Below are 20,612 nucleotides of genomic sequence, written 5' to 3' on the forward strand. Positions count from 1 at the left end.
AAAATAATAGTTTGGTCCATCTCTCAGATCGATCCGTCTCAACAAAGGCAGATAATTTTGACCCACGTGTTAAGCTTTTGCACAGATTACACATCACGTAAATGGTGGTATTCTTGATATCTGTCAACTCTAGTTTGCCTAATTTCATTTCTAACAGAGCCACCATCCACCCTCCAGTTTCAAATGTTGAGACAGTTTCATGCGGAAACGGTAAAGGCGTGTTGTTCGGTAATAACTCCTTAGAGTCTGCACTGTTAAACGATGTATTTTTCCATTTTACTTATTTTTCTTTCGCTTGCTTCTACCCAGGAATTGGAAACTCGACGGCCAGCCTGCCCACCTGACTAAATAATACACTTTCCTTTGTCTTTCTTTTTCTTTAACACTTTTTCAATATCCATGCGGCATTTAGATCTTTATCAACTCGTTGTAATTCTTCTTCGTAAAAGCGACCCTTTAAGAGCTCATCGTGAAAATCTTTCAGTGTGTATAAAGGAATGGTTTGTCGGCGATAACGTGTTGCCACTTTAAAATAACTCTTCCGTCCATCTCAAGTTGTGCTCCTTAGCAAACGGCTTTCTCAAATAACTGATTCTCACGATATCCCTATTTTATGCTTAAAGGGAAGTATCTTGTTTGTAAAAGTATTTTGTCGGTTTCATGTATAATTGACTCCAAACTTTGACTTTCGTTTTGTTTGTTCACATCTGCAGGGGCCCACTCGCCTAAACTTCTGTGTACCGTATGATTATAATTGTATACTAGATCCGACAGCACGGATATAGCACTGGGTGTTCTTATTGGGTCAGATACCTCGCTATGAGTGTCCTCAACGTTCGAATAACTCTCTGGGCGTAATTGGCTTTAATGTCTTCGTTCTGAGTGACGAACAGTTTGATGGACTGACGCTCTGTAAAATCGGAAAGCCCTTTAAATTCTGTACCTTTGTCCACTCTGATGCTTTGTGGCGCACGACCGTGCGACAGTATGCTTTTGAATGCCTCGACGACAGACTCGGGGTTCTTGTGTTTTATAGTGGCAACCCACAGATAGCGAGACAATATATCAATGGCTATCAGCACGTAACGCATACCGTCATTGGCTTTTTGCATAGCGACTCATGTCCATGAGGTTGACATCCCACTGCTGATCAACTCGGTTAACACGCACCCTTAGTCTCTGAAATTTACGATTCACTGACTTATGAAGCGTATAAGCATCGTGCTTGCTCAACTCGGTTTTTACCTTCGACACGGTAACCTTTTTCCCCGTCTTCTTAAACTCTGATGAAATTTGGAAGCACCATAATACACACCCGGGGACTTGGGGTTAAAGTAATTGCTTCTATCGCTTTCCGATGAGTCGCTGACGATGTTGCATCCGACGTGCTAGACATACTTCTGTGTTGTGTGGTAAATTTATCTATGATCCACACTTTTTAACTCTCCCTCTTTTATATCAGTATCAGATATAACAGACACATGAAATGTACAATAATATTATGCTTTATTACATAGAGTAAAGCACATCGGTTTAGCCACTCAATTAAGCGGTATTAAGACAAGTCCAGAATTTCTTTTTAAACTACGATGACCAACGTTTTTCAAATATTAACATTTTAACAGTGCGTTGCCTCAATTGCTCCAACCATTCTGGGGTTTTGAAATGCGAGTTGCGGTAATTTTACACTGGTAGGGTACAAAATTAAAGGAATCTTTCAGCGATGGGTCATCGACTAAAATGTTCATCCATCTATCTAAGACACACTCCTTGAGATCGTTCATAGTCATTGCAAAGTATTTGTCAACTTGTTCCTCTTCTGACAAGCGACAGGTATGGGTTTGTTCACCATCTGCTTCAAACATACAAGCAAAACACAATTCTCGGGAAAGTTGACGAATGAGTTTAGTCACTTCCAAGCAGTAACAGAGCGACAAGAGTTTCGTCTGTTGTCTGCGTCTAGTTCGTCAACACACAAGGGGAATGTTCTGATCTTCTTAATGATTACTCTCCTAGTTGACTCGTTATTTTCAGGTTGATACATGGCCACAGCATCTTTCACAGTCTCTTTCCGATTTTGAAACCAGTCTGATGATTCAAGTATTGTGATTTCCTGTAGCTTGTCGGGATTACGATGTACATACTTCCAAGAGTAAAAACGTTCTTTCACTCGTCATTTTAGTCAATGTTGCCGACTTTCTCACGAAGACTACACATGTAAGGGATGGATGCGATGTCGAAGGCAGTCTGTGCAATGAATGATTAGCTGTGTCTTCTATGTATTTTTAGAAATATCAACATGACAAGTCATGTTACCAGTTTCATCAACCCTTCGCTTCGCTAGCGGACGACAGTCCTAAATCAGTCGAACGTTTTCGTATCCAACCCATACCCTACGAGCAATAGTCAAGTACCTCCCTCCATTGTACACCCGCTCACGCTTCATCGCTTTCCATTGAAATTGGGAGGTAGCTGGTATTGTTGTCATGATTTTCCTACTTTTTCTCTACTTACATGTACAGGGGCTTAGCATTGGCGATTGATAGAAGCGGGGCCAGTTCTACCACCCGTCTAGGTGAAGTAAGGGGCGAAGTGGTGTGTTGGGCAAAGGAACGCTGTTCCTGGAACCAGTGCCCTTAACCACCAGAACCCGTACTCCACCCGACACAGGGGCGCAACCCACGCAAACGGGTTGGTGGACCAAATATACCACCGGTCCACAACGGGGATCGAAGAGCGCTTTAGCGTTACCCAGCACCCACCACGAGGGGAGGTGACTCTTCACGGGTGCCTGTATAACAAGAAACCTTCTCTTGTTCCGCCTCTAGGGCTAGGAATTAAGCCATTTATTGCTGCTGCCGGCAGTGAGCTGGAAAATATATCTCCTTCCGACTTCTTTCTTCTCCGCCTTGGCAATTGGTTGAGACCACAAGTTGACCTCTACATTAACATCGTTTAAAAATCAGAAACTAATGACTGACACAATATAAACAAGAATATAATCATTTTAAAAGTAAATATAATACATACAAATCCTTACTTACAGATGGATCCAAGGATGGTGGCGCAGTTGCTTGTGCCACTGTCATTGGAGTCCCAAAACAACATCTTCAGATAACCCAATGACAGTTCAATTTTCACAGCAGAAGCAAGCGCAATACTTTACAGCTCTTAAATATATTTATAGACATTTCCGACTCTCTTTCTTGCCTTCAGGCTATTAAAATCTGTCTTGTAAACATCCCCTTTTATTAGAAATTATAGAATTATATAATGATCTTGCCACTGGCCAATACGACGTCGTCCTCTGTTGGTTACCCAGCCACGTTGGTATTTCTGGGAATACTTTGGCCGATCTTGCTGTAAATAATCGAGTCTGGACCAGACAATCCAGTGATCAACAGCATGAGCACCGATCTGTGCAATCGGGAACCGATGACATGGGTCAACCAAGTCAGCGAGCCTGACCACCCGATCCGTTAATTAAGCCTCTTCGACAAGCATAGTCGCCTTTGTGGCAAGCATGGGTTGCTGAAGACCTATTCTACCCGGATCTTCACGGGCACTCAGTTGTGATAAGGATATGTTGTTGAGTAAAGAAAGTTGATTGCATCCACTAACAAGGTTATAACAAAATACTCAGCTTTCTGCTACTAATGGCTTTAAACCAACTTAACCATTTAAAATGGGCGTTAAGCCAAGCACGGACGGTCACAATGGCTAACCTGCAGAGGCGGAGTCTCAGAGAGGAGGAAGACAGGTACTACATGATGGCCACAAATATCGACCGAATTTTTGTGAGGACAGGTAGCCACACACTGGAAGTGTGTCATAGATAAATGTACAGGTTAATGCAGTACCATTGGCGATCACGTATCTTTCCGTCATAGAGCACAAGCACCCTCCTCTGATGAATGAAGAAGAGACCCTCCTCTGATGAACGAAGAAGAGACCAGACTTCGTGTTCCTGATGAGGTGAGAATAGACATCCGCACAAGTTAACTTCCTTAACACTAAGCATATGTGATATGATGTGATATTATGTGAAAATCACTGTGATCGGAAAATGTACAAAATAACAGAGTAAATAAATAGCAGACAAACAGCAATACATTCTTTAAAAAATGTCTTTTGTCCTTCAACTACTTCAACAAGAAGAGTCCACTTTTAGATCATAGAGGTGACACTAGCGTATCATTGCGTAATCAACAGTCAACAGACCATGAAGTGTTGTTTTAAGACTGTAGGCGAATTGGGATGTAGGCGAAATGAGAACATGCCATTACACACCACGAGCTGTGGAAGCTTCGCGCCGCAATAACTTTTTGAATTAGGGGGAATATAGTATCCGTTAGACGCAAAGAATTTATCCAAATTAACGATTAACAATTAAGTGATGTTGTTAATATGCACTTATATAGAGAGTTAAACACACTCTTGCTGTTAGCTAGCTATTATCAATTTGATGATATTATTAATCATTTTAAATCTCTTTTAGTTAGCCTGAAAAGTATGTTACTTACCACAGATGGGCAGTCTACTCTGTTGATGGATATCCTAATCAATCAAGGGCGAATGATTTCCCTCGCATCGAAATCCGATCAATGACGAACGGTTCATCCCAACCTGGATTTGAGATACGCGCACAATGTCGAGGTGTGGGGTGAAGTCCTCTATGTCCTGCTTCCAGTGCTGAAGCACACCAATTCCCCATCGTCAGCGTGGCATCGGGGATGCCGTCCTCATGAAAAAGTGTGCTCGTCCGAACCATGAGTGAGGGGAAGCAATAACACCATCGTCAGCGTGGCATCGGGGGATGCCGTCCTCATCAACTGTGTTCGTCCGAACCATAGTGAGGGGAAGCAATAACACCATCGTCAGCGTGGCATCGGGGGATGCCGTCCTCATCAACTGTGTTCGTCCGAACCATAGCGAGGGAAGCAATAACACCATCGTCAGCGTGGCATCGGGGATGCCGTCCTCATCAACTGTGTTCGTCCGAACCATAGTGGGGAAGCAAGAACACCATCGTCAGCGTGGCATCGGGGATGCCGTCCTCATCAACTGTGTTCGTCCGAACCATAGCGAGGGGAAGCAATAACACCATCGTCAGCGTGGCATCGGGGATGCCGTCCTCATCAACTGTGTTCGTCCGAACCATAGTGGGGAAGCAATAACACCATCGTCAGCGTGGCATCGGGGATGCCGTCCTCATCAACTGTGTTCGTCCGAACCATAGTGGGGAAGCAATAACACCATCGTCAGCATGGCATCGGGGATGCCGTCCTCATCAACTGTGTTCGTCCGAACCATAGTGAGGGCAAGCAATAACACCATCGTCAGCGTGACATCGGGGGATGCCGTCCTCATCAACTGTGTTCGTCCGAACCATAGTGAGGGGAAGCAATAACACCATCGTCAGCGTGACATCGGGGGATGCCGTCCTCATCAACTGTGTTCGTCCGAACCATAGTGAGGGGAAGCAATAACACCAGTCCAGTGTCAGTACGCTTATGAGCGATGATATCAATGCTAGCGCTTGACCTGGGTCCCACTCGTTGAGATAGTAGATACAACGCATTATAAGGGATGGTGTAAATCCAGCTAGGGCCCATGCATGAAGAAGCGAATGTACTGTAAGTCCCCATGGTCCCTAGTATGGTGATCTACCTTCAGTCGTTGGCAACCTATAGCATGTTTTTATATTGTATTGCCATTTATAGTTGAAATATTTTACATTTTGTTACTAGTTTTAAATGGATATCTGTGATACAGTAGTAGTTTTACTGTTCTTCATCAATGGGCTTTTAGTTTCTAACTTTGTTCATCTTTAATTTTATTATTCATTGTTCCCGTCACGATATGGCTGAAATATTGTTGATGTGACGATAAATATTAACTCACTCACTCCCCTCCTCAAACGAAATTGCATATAGCCATTCATCCAACGCATACATACAAAGGGAGAAACAATATACATCACCTGCAAAGGAATGTTTCTCAGAAATAATAGCACTAAGAGTGTCATCATTATGTGTAATGTGTTGACAAACGTGACACATCGTGACATACGGACAAAAAGTTCAAACAGCACTAGTAAACATCAGATGTATAGACCAACCTCTCAAAATGAAAATGACAAACATGCAGCACTCGGTCATTCAATATCTTGTGTACCCTCCTCAAGCGTCAAAGACACAGGTGCACCTTGTTCTCATGCCCCTTGTCAAGTTCATACAGAAAGCTAGCGGAATCGCATTCCACTCCTCTACTTGAGCTCTGCGGAGTCCTGGGAGATCATTGGGTGCTGGTCGACGTGTGTAGACGTGTTTTGACCGAGTTCATCCCCGGCATGCTCAATTGGGTTAAGGTCTGGCGAACATGCTGGCTACTCCATCCGCTCTACACCCTTTGCCTTAGGAATTCCGTGACGATGTTGGCCCTATGAGGCCTAATGATGTCATCTTTCATGAAAGAGGGTCGACCATAAACACCATGCATAGCTTGCAGGATGGGTACTGCAATAGGAGCCAGAATCTCGTCCCGGTAACGCTGGCCGGTAAGATTACCGTCGACCACGTGCAGTGGAGTACGTCCTGTACGAGTTATCCCTGCCCAAACCATGATCGACCCCCGACAAAATTGGTTATGCGTGGTCACAGTTGCATCGGTGACTCGCTCTCCATTGCGACGATAAATCCTCTGCCGACCATCTTGGAAGGACAAATTAATCATTGTCATAAATTGTAATTATGTAATGTGAATGACGGATTGCTTGTTTTTGAATTTGGTGCTATGATGCACGATTATAAAGTATGTCATCTGATTGAGACAAGAGGGTTCGAATCCCTTCGTATCCATATTATGATACTTGCAGTCATCATCCATCTCCACCAGCCCTCTCGCCAAATAATGTCACTTCCAAGCACCAAATCTTTCCTCGCACTGAGAAACAATTCACAAAATAGAATTTGTGAAACTCTCCCCAGTCCCAATATATATCATACATTAAGCCAAATGAATTAATAAGCCGACATCTGATTGGCTAATTGATATATTTGATCCATGTGTAGGCCAAACTTGAGTGCTGTTTGGATATACCAGATTATCGTGTTTTGGGTTATGGCGTCCACCAAGAGCCTATACTCAAGTCGGGGAAATCATTGCAGGCAGTTTTATTGATACTATCATGCTTTAGCGACAGATGTTCCACAACGGTTGTGAGTATTACCATGACAGTTATATAGGTTCATTTTGAACACAAGTATTGACTGTTTATAGAGAAGGCGGAGTTATATCTGTCTTCAATAATTACATATCTGAGAAGGCTTGCATTTAGTACGTAGAAAGCTAACACCGGACACCATAGGAAATAGCCGAGGCACTTTGTAACACACTATTCCAGTTGTCTTATTTTCTACATTTGCACTGAGCCTGTAGTTTGTCTTAAACTTCGCTCTGTGTGTGTCGCCTATTGGCCATCTCTTCGTACTCCACTTTAACCTGAAACACCACAAACATGGTGAAATCAACAACTGGAAATATACCGGAGAATAGAGCAATAGTCGTGGTCAGCTTCAGTGAATGTGGGGCTAGTCAAGATTTCCTTCTCTGCTAGTGTACACTTATCCCCTATGACCATACTACTGATGGTGCCAATGTTTCAAACTCATGCTAAGTCTGTTTAGCAAATATCTCAGATGTTTGCTGTGAAATGAGTCCCTAATGCTGGATTCAAATGCCACATCGACTAAAGGGGCACAATCCTTCCTAAATAAGGGGTCAGGGCAATGTGTCAGAACAAAATGTTCAACATAGCCTCACGGAAATGATACACTTTACTCTCAATAACCATTCCCTACAGGAGAGTCATGAATATTATATGTTCTCATCGCTGTACAGCTGGAAGAATGCTGAAACGGTGTTGAATTCATTCACACTTCAATATTCACTAAGTTTGTGTCACATACACACACTAACACACACACACTTACACACACACACACACACACTAACACACACAAACACATACACACACAATAACACATACACGCTCACACATACGCGCACTATCACACACAGTCACACACACACACTTTCTCATACACACCTCTCTCTCACACACCTCTCATACATGCACACACTCTTTCCCTACACACACTATCACATACACTCTCATACGCACCCACCCCACACGCACTAACACATACGCACACTCTCTCACACACACACACACACACTCTCTCCTCACACTCACTTTCTGACAGACACACTCTCACATACATACAGATATCGTCAGTCATACACACAGACCGACAAACAGACCACACACACAGATGGGAACAGATCTCTGTATGTGACAGCCGGACAAACTTGGTATCTGACCAAGTCATGCAGTGTCAGCTCAACAGTCACTGTTACACAGATCACATCACAAAACGCCATCAGATCCCAGCGCTAGGTGGTGAGAAATCAATCCTATTTAGGATGTGAATGGCAGCACGACACTTACCTATGTTAGCGTGAACTATCAGCTTCGTTTTGAATTTCGGCCACCATCTTGCTTCAAACCAACTGTTAACTCCCGCCATGTCTCCCCCTGCCTGAAACCTTCCGTTCTTGTGCGCATGCTTCGAGTTCAGACTAAATACGCTAATCTGCACTAAAGCTTCAACTAGTGCAATACTTACAGTACGATGTGACCAGATTGTTCAACGATTGTCTAGATAATTATACATACTGACACCAGTTGGAATGACCGTGACGAAGGATGTGTTGATGCTATTTATAACTTTACGACGACAACATGTGTTAGTTTGTTTTATTGTGTAACCCCGTGTGATGTTACCCTAATGTTACCTAAACTGTGTAACCACATGTGATTCTTTAACGTTACCTCAACTGTGTAACCACATGTGATTATGTAACAAAACACTGATGTTACCTAAACTGTGTAACCACATGTGATTCTTTAACAAAACACTAATGTTATCTAAGCTGTGTAACCACATGTGATTCTCTAACAAAACACTGATGTTACCTAAACTTTGTAACCCCATGTGGATTCTTTAACAAAACTGACTGATGTAAACTTTTAACTTTGTAACAAAAACACATGTGATTCCATGTGATAACAAAACACTGATGTTACCTAAACTTTGTAACCACATGTGATTCTCTAACAAAACACTGATGTTACCTAAACTGTGTAACCACATGTGATTCTCTAACAAAACACTGATGTTACCTAAACTGTGTAACCACATGTGATTCTTTAACAAAACACTGATATTACCTAAACTATGTTTCTTTAGCTTTAACAAAACACTGATGTTACCTAAAATGTTTCCATGTCCCTGTGATCACGTGGCCATGGCATTGTTCTAAATGAACGTGGAAAGGAAGGACATTACCCGAATGCCAGTTTCATATCTGAAATCTTAGAAATATTTTCGTATTCATCCTAGAGCAGGAAGCACCCTACTTGACACTTGACCTGCCGGATAACCCGCCTCACGAGGATGGTCTGGTTACCATGGTTATATGAACTGTATGAGTCATTCGCCAGCCTCACCACATGTCGCTCAAATAGTGTTACTTTTGGTGACCAGTGAAAATCCAGGTTAGAATTGATCTTCAGTAACCCATGCTTGTCCTAAGAGGCGACTAACTGGATTGGGTGGTCAGGCTCGCTGACTTGGTTGACACATTTCATTGTATCCCAATTGTGTAGATCGATGCTCGTGATGTTGATCACTGGGTTGTCTGGTCAGGACACGATTATTTACAGACCGTCGCCATACAGCTGGGATATTGCTGAGCGCGGCGTAAAACTAAATTCACTCATTCACTTTTGGTGATGGACAACATTTACTGATTCACTCACTCACTCACTCACTCTACCGCGATGGTCCCAGTTAGAATTGGTCTTTAGCAACCCGTGTCTGTCGTTAGGGGCGACACGGGATCAGGTGGTCAGCTTAGTATGATCATGATTATACCAACTCTGTAGATCGATGCTCATGATGTTGATCACTGGGTTGTATGGTCAGGGTGACACGGGATCCGGTGGTCAGCTCAGTATGATCATGATTATACCAACTCTGTAGATCGATGCTCATGATGTTGATGACTGGGTTGTATGGTCGGGGCGACACGGGATCCGGTGGTCAGCTCAGGATGATCATGATTATACCAACTCTGTAGATCGATGCTCATAATGTTGATCACTGGGTTGTATGGTCAGGGCGACACGGGATCCGGTGGTCAGCTCAGGATGATCATGATTATACCAACTCTGTAGAGTGAGTGAGTGAGTTAAGATTTTAAGTCACATCGGCAATATTTCAGCCATATCGTGACTAAAGCAAGTTATAAATATATCAAAATTTAAGTTAAATGATAAAATTCTGCCAACGAAGGACAGTAAAACAACTAGGGTATCACAGATACAGATATAAAACTAGTAACTAAATCTAAAACATTTGAACTATACAAGACGATACAATATAAAAACAGGCTATTGATCGCCAACAACTGAAGGTAGAGCACCATACTAGGAACCATGGGGACTTACATTACTTTGCTACCTGCATGGACCCTAGCTGGATTTACAACATCCCTCAGCCGCTGGCGATGTAGGAACATTTAGCCGAAAGTTAAAATAACAGAAATGCTACGATTAAAAAATATGGTTGTGCGATATGGACTTTGAAAGTGTATGGGACTTACGTACCCTCTCAGGAGGACAATAATTTTACGATACTTTAACCCCTTTGAGGATACAGCCGCTCACAATCGCAGTTGCTAATTCATACTACCATTTTTAAAATACCATTTTATATTTACAAGACTTATTATTCAAAATTTATGCAATAATTCTATTTCTTTTAAAACCAATTATTAAATGAGAATTGACGGTATAAAAAGATCCTTCAGGGTTTTGACACTGAAATATTTATCCCCTTGTAATGGAAAAATCAATGCAGTCAAACAGGACATGCTTGACCGTGATTCGTTCATCACAAGGGATACAGAATGGAAGATCTTCACCTTTCAACAAATACTCATGTGTATATCTTGTATGACCAATGCGACATCGTCGCATGATGACCTCCTCAAACCTGGACTGACAACCCAAGTAGGTGTGACCGATAGTTGGTTTAATTTCGTGTAATTTATTAATACCTACCTGGGTGTCCCACTTCTTTGCATTAGATCTCGGATATATGATCTAATCACGGCTTTATAATCAGAATATGGGATAAGAAGTGGTGTCACAGATTTGTTGAGTGCTGCCTTGGCAGCAAAATCGGCCATTGTGTTACCTGAGATTCCTACATGGCTTGGTAACCAACAAAAAGACGATGTCGCATTGGCCAGTAGCAAGATCATTATATAATTCAACGATTTCAATTAAAAGTGGATGTTGAGAAGACAAATTTTTTAATAGCCTGCAGGCAAGAAGAGAATCTGAAAATATTATGTATTGTTTAGATTTTGGGTGTTTGTTAATATATTTAAGAGCTGTGAGTATGGCATTAGCTTCCTGTGTGAAAATAGAGCTGTTGTCAGGTATTCTAGAAGATATTGTTTTGATCCAATAACAGTGGCACAAGCCACTGCGCCACCGTCCTTGGACCCATCTGTAAATAAGGACTTGTATGTATTATATTTACTTTTTATTTGAATATATTCCTGTTTATATTGTAATTCATTGGTTTCTGATTTCTTAAAGTTTGTCAGAGTTAGGTCAACTTCAGGCCTCACCAGCTGCCAAGGAGGAGAAGAAAGAAGACGCGAAGGAGATATATTTTCAAGCGCAATGCCGGCAGCAGAAATGAATGGCTTAATTCTGTGCCCAAGAGGCGGAACTAGGGAAGACTTTTTGTTATATAGATCCTCATAAAGAGGATTAAAAACACAGTTATATGCCGGGTTAGACTCACTAGAATATAGTTTTGTGATATATTGTAACGATAATTTTATACGGCGTTGTTTGAGAGATGGCTCATCAGCCTCTACGGAAAGACTGTCAATAGGAGAAGTTCGGAAAGATCCAACACAAAGTCTGAGACCTTGGTTATGAACAGAATCTAATAATTTAAGATTGCTTTTGCAGGCTCCACCATAAATGATGGAACCATAATCGAGTTTAGAACGGACGAGTGATCTGTATAAGTGAAGGAGGGTTGACTGGTCCCCTCCCCACTTGGAGTTTGAAACTACCTTTAATAAATCGAGTGCCTTCAGACATTTAGCTCTCAGAGATTTAATATGTGGTAAGAAAGTAAGATGCTGGTCAAAGATTATTCCCAGAAATTTAACTTCCTTTACAATTTTTAATTGGAGAGCCTGCTAGATGCACTTCTGGGTCTCTGTGCGGCTTATATTTCCGACAGAAATGAATGCAATTTGTTTTAGTTTTTGAAAACTTAAAACCATTTCGTTCTGACCAATCATTAATTTTATTAAGGCATAACTGCAATTGTCTCTCAATCGTGTGCATATTTTTTACCTCGACATGACACATTAAAATCATCAACAAATAATGAACCATCAATGGATTCATTTAAAACTTTAAGATAAGCTGTTTATTTTATACTGAATAACGTTACAGATAATATGCTACCTTGTGGTACACCTTGGTCTTGATCATACATATCAGACATGGTGGAACCGACACGTACCTGGAACTGCCGATCTGTTAAAAGAAACTGAGATATAAATTGAGACAAACGGCCTCTCAATCCCATTTCATGAAGATCTTTTAAAATTCCATTCTTCCAAGGTCGTATCATACGCTTTCTCTAAATCGAGAAATATTGACACAGCATGTTGTTTTGGATGATAGCATCCTTTACGAACGTTTCCAGTCTAACTAAATGGTCAATGGTACTTCGATTTTTTTCTAAAACCACACTGAATATTTGTTATAAGATTATTTGTTTCCAGGTACCATACCAGTCGGTTATTGACCATTCTCTCCATGGTTTTATAAACAGCTGGTAAGAGATATTGGCCTATAATTAGAAGGATCCGTATGATCCCGGCCCGGTTTTGGTATAGGAATGACGACAGCATTCCGCCATGAAGAAGAGGGGAAATTCCCAGTAGTCCATATATTGTCAAACATACATAGTAGGACTTCAAGACAAAGTATCAGGTAAATGTTTTAACAGTTGATAATGAATATTATCACCCCTGTTGCTGTATCGTGTGCTTGCCCTAAAGCAGTGTGCAATTCATGTAAGGAGAAAAGCTCATTATAGTCCTCACCGTTAGCAGAATTGAAATTAAGTTTCTTTCTTTCTTCCTGGTCTTTAAATTTCTGAAATTTTTGGTGTGTAATTTGATGAGGGAGGAATGTTTGGCTAAAGATTCCCCAAGTTTGTTTGCGATATCTGCTGTATCTGTTAGTAATGTGTTACCCTCCTTTAGATGGTGAACACGAGATCGGAGGAACCTTTCCTTTAATTTTTTGTATAATATTCCAAACCTTGGACATTGGAGTTCTGGAATTGATTTTTAGATACATATTTGTGCCAGGATTGGCGTTTAGATTGCTTGAAGGTGCGTCGGGCTTTAGCATTTGATATCTTAAATTTGTTTAAGTTGTGGACGGTGGGAATTGATTGCGAAAATATTTTTCTGCCTTCTTCCTTGCTTTTCTAGCTTGTTTACAGTCGTCAGTATACCATGGTTTTCGTATATGTGGATTTGTAGAGGATTTAGGAATAGTTTCATTTGCAATTTTCAGTAATTCTTCTGAAAGATCTGAATCGGGTCAAGTATTAAAAAGAATTAATTCAGGTGTAATTGTCCGTTGACATAATGTCTCAAATAAAGACCAATTTGCCTTTGTAAAATTATATCTGGATGAAGGTGGAATTATCAGCTGGATGAACGAGTGAAAGTAAAGAGTTGGAAAATGGTCACTTCCACAAAGGTCATCATGAACTGACCATTCGAACTCATTGAGCAGTCAGAATCTGTCAGCGACAAATCAAGTGAGGAGTATGTGCCTGTTGCAGGATGTAAATATGTATGGGAATCATCATTAGAAATACATAAATCATTATTGGTAATAAAATCTTCTAGGACCTTGCCCTTAGAGTTGGTGTGGGAGACCACCCAGAGCGGATTGGCCATTCAGATCACCCATGATGACACATGGTTTAGGTAATTGATCATATAATGACTGAAGATCAGACTGCCGAAGAACAAAGAAGGAGGAACATACAAAGAGCACAATGTAAACTACACCATATTTAATGTAATTCGAATGGCAACAGCCTGCAGATTACTGTTCAGTTTGACAGGGGCTGTGTATCACTCCCTCCCTCACCAAGATAGAAGAACCTCCAGTGGCCCTATCGCCAGGAGGAGAAAAACAATGATATGAGTTGTACTGACGTAAAGTTAAAGTTTGTCTGTCTGCTTTAAATATGTTTCCTGGAGACAGAAGCTGATGGTTTGTAGTTTTGGGTCAGTAATTGTAAATCCATTAAAATTCGTTTTAAATCCTCTACAATTCCACTGAATCAATCGTTGTGAACTATTCATCTCTTTGGCGGATTGACTGGAGATCTGGCTCGCCCATTTCTTTTAGGCGATAAACTTGTTGTCCTGCGATGGATGTTTTCCGAAAGCGTCCATCTCCTCCAGTGATCAAACTTGTTGTGAAGTTTTATGGGGATCATTTGATCCTTTAGGAATCCTATCAGTCTGTTTGTTGCGAGACAATGAGTCACAGTTTTGCCTTGCTAAACTATTCCTTTCTTTCCTAGATTGTAATTTTGTCGAGGAGTCATGTTGTGATCCCTGACCTTTGAGATAGTGTCACAGAAGTAGTTTGTGAAGGAATCTGTTCAGCTGGGAAGGGATCCGCAGTCTGAGTGGAAGAATCAGAGATGGACAGTGGGGTTCAGGATTAACAGAATTAATCCATGTCAAATCTGTTTGACACTGAACTGTAGCTGAGGAAACTGTCGACGTTTTGGTAACAGAAGCATACGTTTCAGTCTGATCTGTAGATACCAATTTCTTTGCTTCGAAGTGTAAGAAATATTCTTTGTACATTTTATTTTACTTATTTCCATTTCTTTTCCATACTGGGCAGGCTTTACTGGATGACGAGTGTGCTCCAGAACAATTCTGGCACTGTTTAATATCACTGTTACAATCTTCTGTAACGTGAGAAGTTTAGCTACAAGTATTGCACACGTGATCTTATTTTTGCAGGAATTAGATCCATGACCAAACTTCTGACACTTAAAGCATCTCAATGGGTTTGGGATGTACATTTCAACATGCATATTGCAATACCCTGCTTTAACTGATTTTGAATTGCCGTTGGAGATGAAAGGAAAATAAATATGTGTTTGTTTTGAACGTTTCAGTGCCTTGTCTCCTGGTAAAATCTTTTCACAAATGTAACCCCTTGATCATGCATTTCTGAAACTATATCCAACTCTGACATGTCATCAAAGAGTCGATCACGATCTCTTATGATGCCTTTGCTGGTATGTTCAAGGATCTGTGTGGAGAGACTGACACAGAAATTCCAACAAATTCCTCTACTGACAGTAGGTTTGTGGCTTGATGTCGCTTGGCACATTCAATTAAGATAGAACCAGTCCTCAAACGTTTGATAGTTTTGACATCACCTGCAATTCCATAAATACCCTTTGCAACCGCAAAGGGGTTCAATTTGATTGGTGTCTGATTAGGTGTTTCCATCGCCACCAAGAATCGTGGCCCAATACTCCACTGGTTTTGTGATATGGTTCGCATCGTTCTCAGAATCAACTTCTAGAGTACGTTTTGATTTTTATGGGGGTTTGAAAAGCCATGGTTGTGTGATTAAGGTTCATCATCCCTACTACCCCCCACCCGCCACCGAGTGCCAAGAAAGGCTGTATCCTATTGCCTGTGGATATCCAACAGACAGAACACCAGGGATATAGGGATGATATACACCAGTAGTAGGTCCTACCAGTTTGGCCCATGAGCCATCGCCTTCTGGCACCGGCATCTAGGCAAATTTTCTCAAATTTGAAAATCCATGTAATAGAGTATATAGAGAATAGAACATTTCAATATTGTGTCCAAACAGAACCAAGCCACAAAATGATAGAGCAATGAAAGTTAGTGCTCAGGGCTCGGCATGACCAGCCGATTGGTTGAACCGGGCCCATTCAACCACCCGTCTAGGTGAAGTAAGGGTCGAAGTGGTGTATTGGGCAAAGGAACACTGTTCCTGGAGCCCTTGCCCTCAACCACCAGAATCCCGTCCTCCACCGACACAGGGGCGCAACCCACGGCAAACAGGTTGGTGGACCAAAATATCCCCCCCGGGAGGTTGAAAGGCGCTTAGCGTGACCCAGCACCCACCACGAGGAGGTGGCCTTTCATGGGTGCCCAACTCTGTAGATCGATGCTCATGATGTTGATCACTGGGTTGTATGATCAGGGCGACACGGGATCCGGTGGTCAGCTCAGTATGATAGTGATTATACCAACTCTGTAGATCGATGCTCATGATGTTGATCACTGGGTTGTATGGTCAGGGCGACACGGGATCGGTGGTCAGCTCAGTATGATCATGATTATACCAACTCTGTAGATCGATGCTCATGATGTTGATCACTGGGTTGTATGATCAGGGCGACACGGGATCCGGTGGTCAGCTCAGGATGATCATGATTATACCAACTCTGTAGATCGATGCTCATGATGTTGATCACTGGGTTGTATGATCAGGGCGACACAGGATCGGTGGTCAGCTCAGGATGATCATGATTATACCAACTCTGTAGATCGATGCTCATGATGTTGATCACTGGGTTGTATGGTCAGGGCGACACGGGATCCGGTGGTCAGCTCAGGATGATCATGATTATACCAACTCTGTAGATCGATGCTCATGATGTTGATCACTGGGTTGTATGGTCAGTGCGACACGGGATCCGGTGGTCAGCTCAGTATGATCATGATTATACAAACTCTGTAGATCGATGCTCATGATGTTGATCACTGGGTTGTATGGTCAGGGCGACACGGGATCCGGTGGTCAGCTCAGGATGATCATGATTATACCAACTCTGTAGATCGATGCTCATGATGACACTCACTAGGTTATCTGGCTCTTATTTCATTATTTAGCGTTAGCTGTACGGAGTTTGGACCACACACACATACTGTACTCTAAAACCAACCGTGTAAACCACTCACTAGGTTGTCTGGCTCTTATTTCATTATTTAAAGTTAGCTGTACGGAGTTTGGACCACACACACATACTGTACTCTCAAACCAACCGTGTAAACCACTCACTAGGTTGTCTGGCTCTTTTTCATTATTTAAAGTTAGCTGTACGGAGTTTGGACCACACACACATACTGTACTCTAAAACCAACCGTGTAAACCACTCACTAGGTTGTCTGGCTCTTTTTCATTATTTAGAGTTAGCTGTACAGAGTTTGGACGACACACACATACTGTACTCTAAAACCAACCGTGTGAACTACTCACTAGGTTGTCTGGCTCTTTTTCATTATTTAAAGTTAAATGTACGGAGTTTGGGTGAGTGAGTGAGTGAGTGAGTTAATATTTAACGTCACATCGGCAATATTTCAGCCATATCGTGACGAGAACATTTGATATTGGAATGAAATATATGGCAATTATAAAAAATCTGCCGCCGAAGGGCAGTAAAACAACTAGAATATCACAGATATACATGTAAAACTAGTAATATAGTCTAAAACATTTTAACCATAGGGGACAACACAATATAAAAAGTAGGCTATAGATCACCAACAACTGAAAGTAGGTCACCATACTAGGGACCATGGGGACTTACATTACTTTTGCTACCTGCATGGACCCTAGCTGGATTTACACCATCCCTTCAGCTGCTGGCGATTGGAAGAAATGTTAGCCAAAATTAAAAGAACAAGAATACTACGTTTAAAAATCCTGGCAAGTTTAAATTGACTTTGAAAGTTTGGGGACTTACGTACCCCCTCAGGAGGACAATAATTTTACACTACGTCAACCCCTTTAAGGGGGTACAGCCACTAACAATCTCAGTTACTAATAGAAACTACCAACAATATAATATTTAACTATTTACAGATCAGTCCACAAATCTAATTCTTTTTAAAAATTCAACTATTAAATGAAAATTAACATTATAAAAGATCCTTCAATGTCTTGACAATAAAATACTTATCCCTTGTGATGAAATATTCAACACAGTCAAGCAGGACATGCTTGACTGTGATTCTTTTCATCACAAGGGATGCAAAACGGAGGATCTTCACCTTTCAGTAAATATTGGTGAGTATATCTAGTGTGGCCAGAGTTTGGACCACACACACATACTGTACTCTAAAACCAACCGTGTAAACCACTCACTAGGTTGTCTGGCTCTTTTTTCATTATTTAGAGTTAGCTGTACGGAGTTTGGACCACACACACATACTGTACTCTAAAACCAACCGTGTAAACCACTCACTAGGTTGTCTGGCTCTTTTTTCATGATTTAAAGTTAGCTGTACGGAGTTTGGACCACACACACATACTGTACTCTAAAACCAACAGTGAAAACCACTCACTCACTCAGTCATGTCCGTCCAAGTGGTTGTCGCCTGGATAAACCCACCAGCCAACTACACAAACAAACAACTACCCAACCTGTTGAGTTGTAGAAAAACTACAAGTCCACCTATCTCACTTGTTTATTTATAACGAACATACATAGGACAGGGGACAATATCTTCCAGTACAGGGGGTGCCGTCTAAGTGCACCTATCTAACTTGTTTATTTATAACGAACATACATAGGACAGGGGACAATATCTTCCAGTACAGGGGGTACCGTCTAAGTGCACCTATCTAACTTGTTTATTTATAACGAACATACATAGGACAGGGGACAACATCTTTCAGTACAGGGGGTGCCGTCTAAGTGCACCTATCTAACGTGTTTATTTATAACGAACATACATAGGACAGGGGACAATATCTTCCAGTAGAGGGGGTACCGTTTAAGTCCACCTATCTCACTTGTTTATTTATAACGAACATACATAGGACAGGGGACAATATCTTCCAGTACAGGGGGTGCTATCTAAGTGCACCTATCTAACTTGTTTATTTATAACGAACATACATAGGACAGGGGACAATATCTTCCAGTACAGGGGGTGCCGTCTAAGTGCACCTATCTAACTTGTTTATTTATACCGAACATACATAGGACAGGGGACAATATCTTCCAGTAGAGGGGTACCGTTTAAGTCCACCTATCTCACTTGTTTATTTATAACGAACATACATAGGACAGGGGACAATATCTTCCAGTAGAGGGGGTGCCGTCTAAGTGCACCTATCTAACTTGTTTATTTATAACGAACATACATAGGACAGGGGACAACATCTTCCAGTACAGGGGGTGCCGTCTAAGTGCACCTATCTAACGTGTTTATTTATAACGAACATACATAGGACAGGGGACAATATCTTCCAGTACAGGGGGTGCCGTCTAAGTGCACCTATCTAACGTGTTTATTTATAACGAACATACATAGGACAGGAGACAATATCTTCCAGTAGAGGGGGTGCTATCTAAGTCCACCTATCTAACGTGTTTATTTATAACGAACATACATAGGACAGGGGACAATATCTTCCAGTACAGGGGGTGCTATCTAAGTCCACCTATCTAACTTGTTTATTTATACCGAACATACATAGGACAGGACACAATATCTTCCAGTAGAGGGGGTGCCATCTAAGTCCACCTATCTAACTTGTTTATTTATAACGAACATACATAGGGCAGGGGACATCTTTCAGTACAGGGGGTTCCGTCTACGTCCACCTATCTAACTCGTTTATTTATAACGAACATACATAGGACAGGGGACAATATCTTCCAGTACAGGGGGTGCCGTCTAAGTCCACCTATCTAACGTGTTTATTTATACCGAACATACATAGGACAGGACACAATATCTTCCAGTAGAGGGGGTGCTATCTAAGTCCACCTATCTAACTTGTTTATTTATACCGAACATACATAGGACAGGACACAATATCTTCCAGTACAGGGGGTGCCATCTAAGTGCACCTATCTAACGTGTTTATTTATAACGAACATACATAGGACAGGAGACAATATCTTCCAGTACAGGGGGTGCTATCTAAGTCCACCTATCTAACCTGTTTATTTATAACGAACATGCATAGGACAGGGGACAATATCTTCCCGTACAGGGGGTGCCGTCTAAGTGCACCTATCTAACTTGTTTATTTATAACGAACATACATAGGACAGGGGACAACATCTTCCAGTACAGGGGGTGCCATCTTAGTGCACCTATCTAACTTGTTTATTTATAACGAACAGACATAGGACAGCGGACAATATCTTCCATTACAGGGGTTGCTATCTAAGTGCACCTATCTAACGTGTTTATTTATACGAACATAAATAGGACAGGGGGCAACATCTTCCAGTAGAGGGGGTGCTATCTAACTCCACCTATCTAACTTGTTTATTTATAACGATACTCTATATACGGCGAAAGTTACAATTAGACAT

This window comes from Haliotis rubra, unplaced genomic scaffold, assembly GCF_003918875.1.
Source record: "Haliotis rubra isolate DU_JTF1 unplaced genomic scaffold, ASM391887v1 Scf2084, whole genome shotgun sequence".
Classification (NCBI taxonomy): Eukaryota; Metazoa; Mollusca; class Gastropoda; order Lepetellida; family Haliotidae; genus Haliotis; species Haliotis rubra.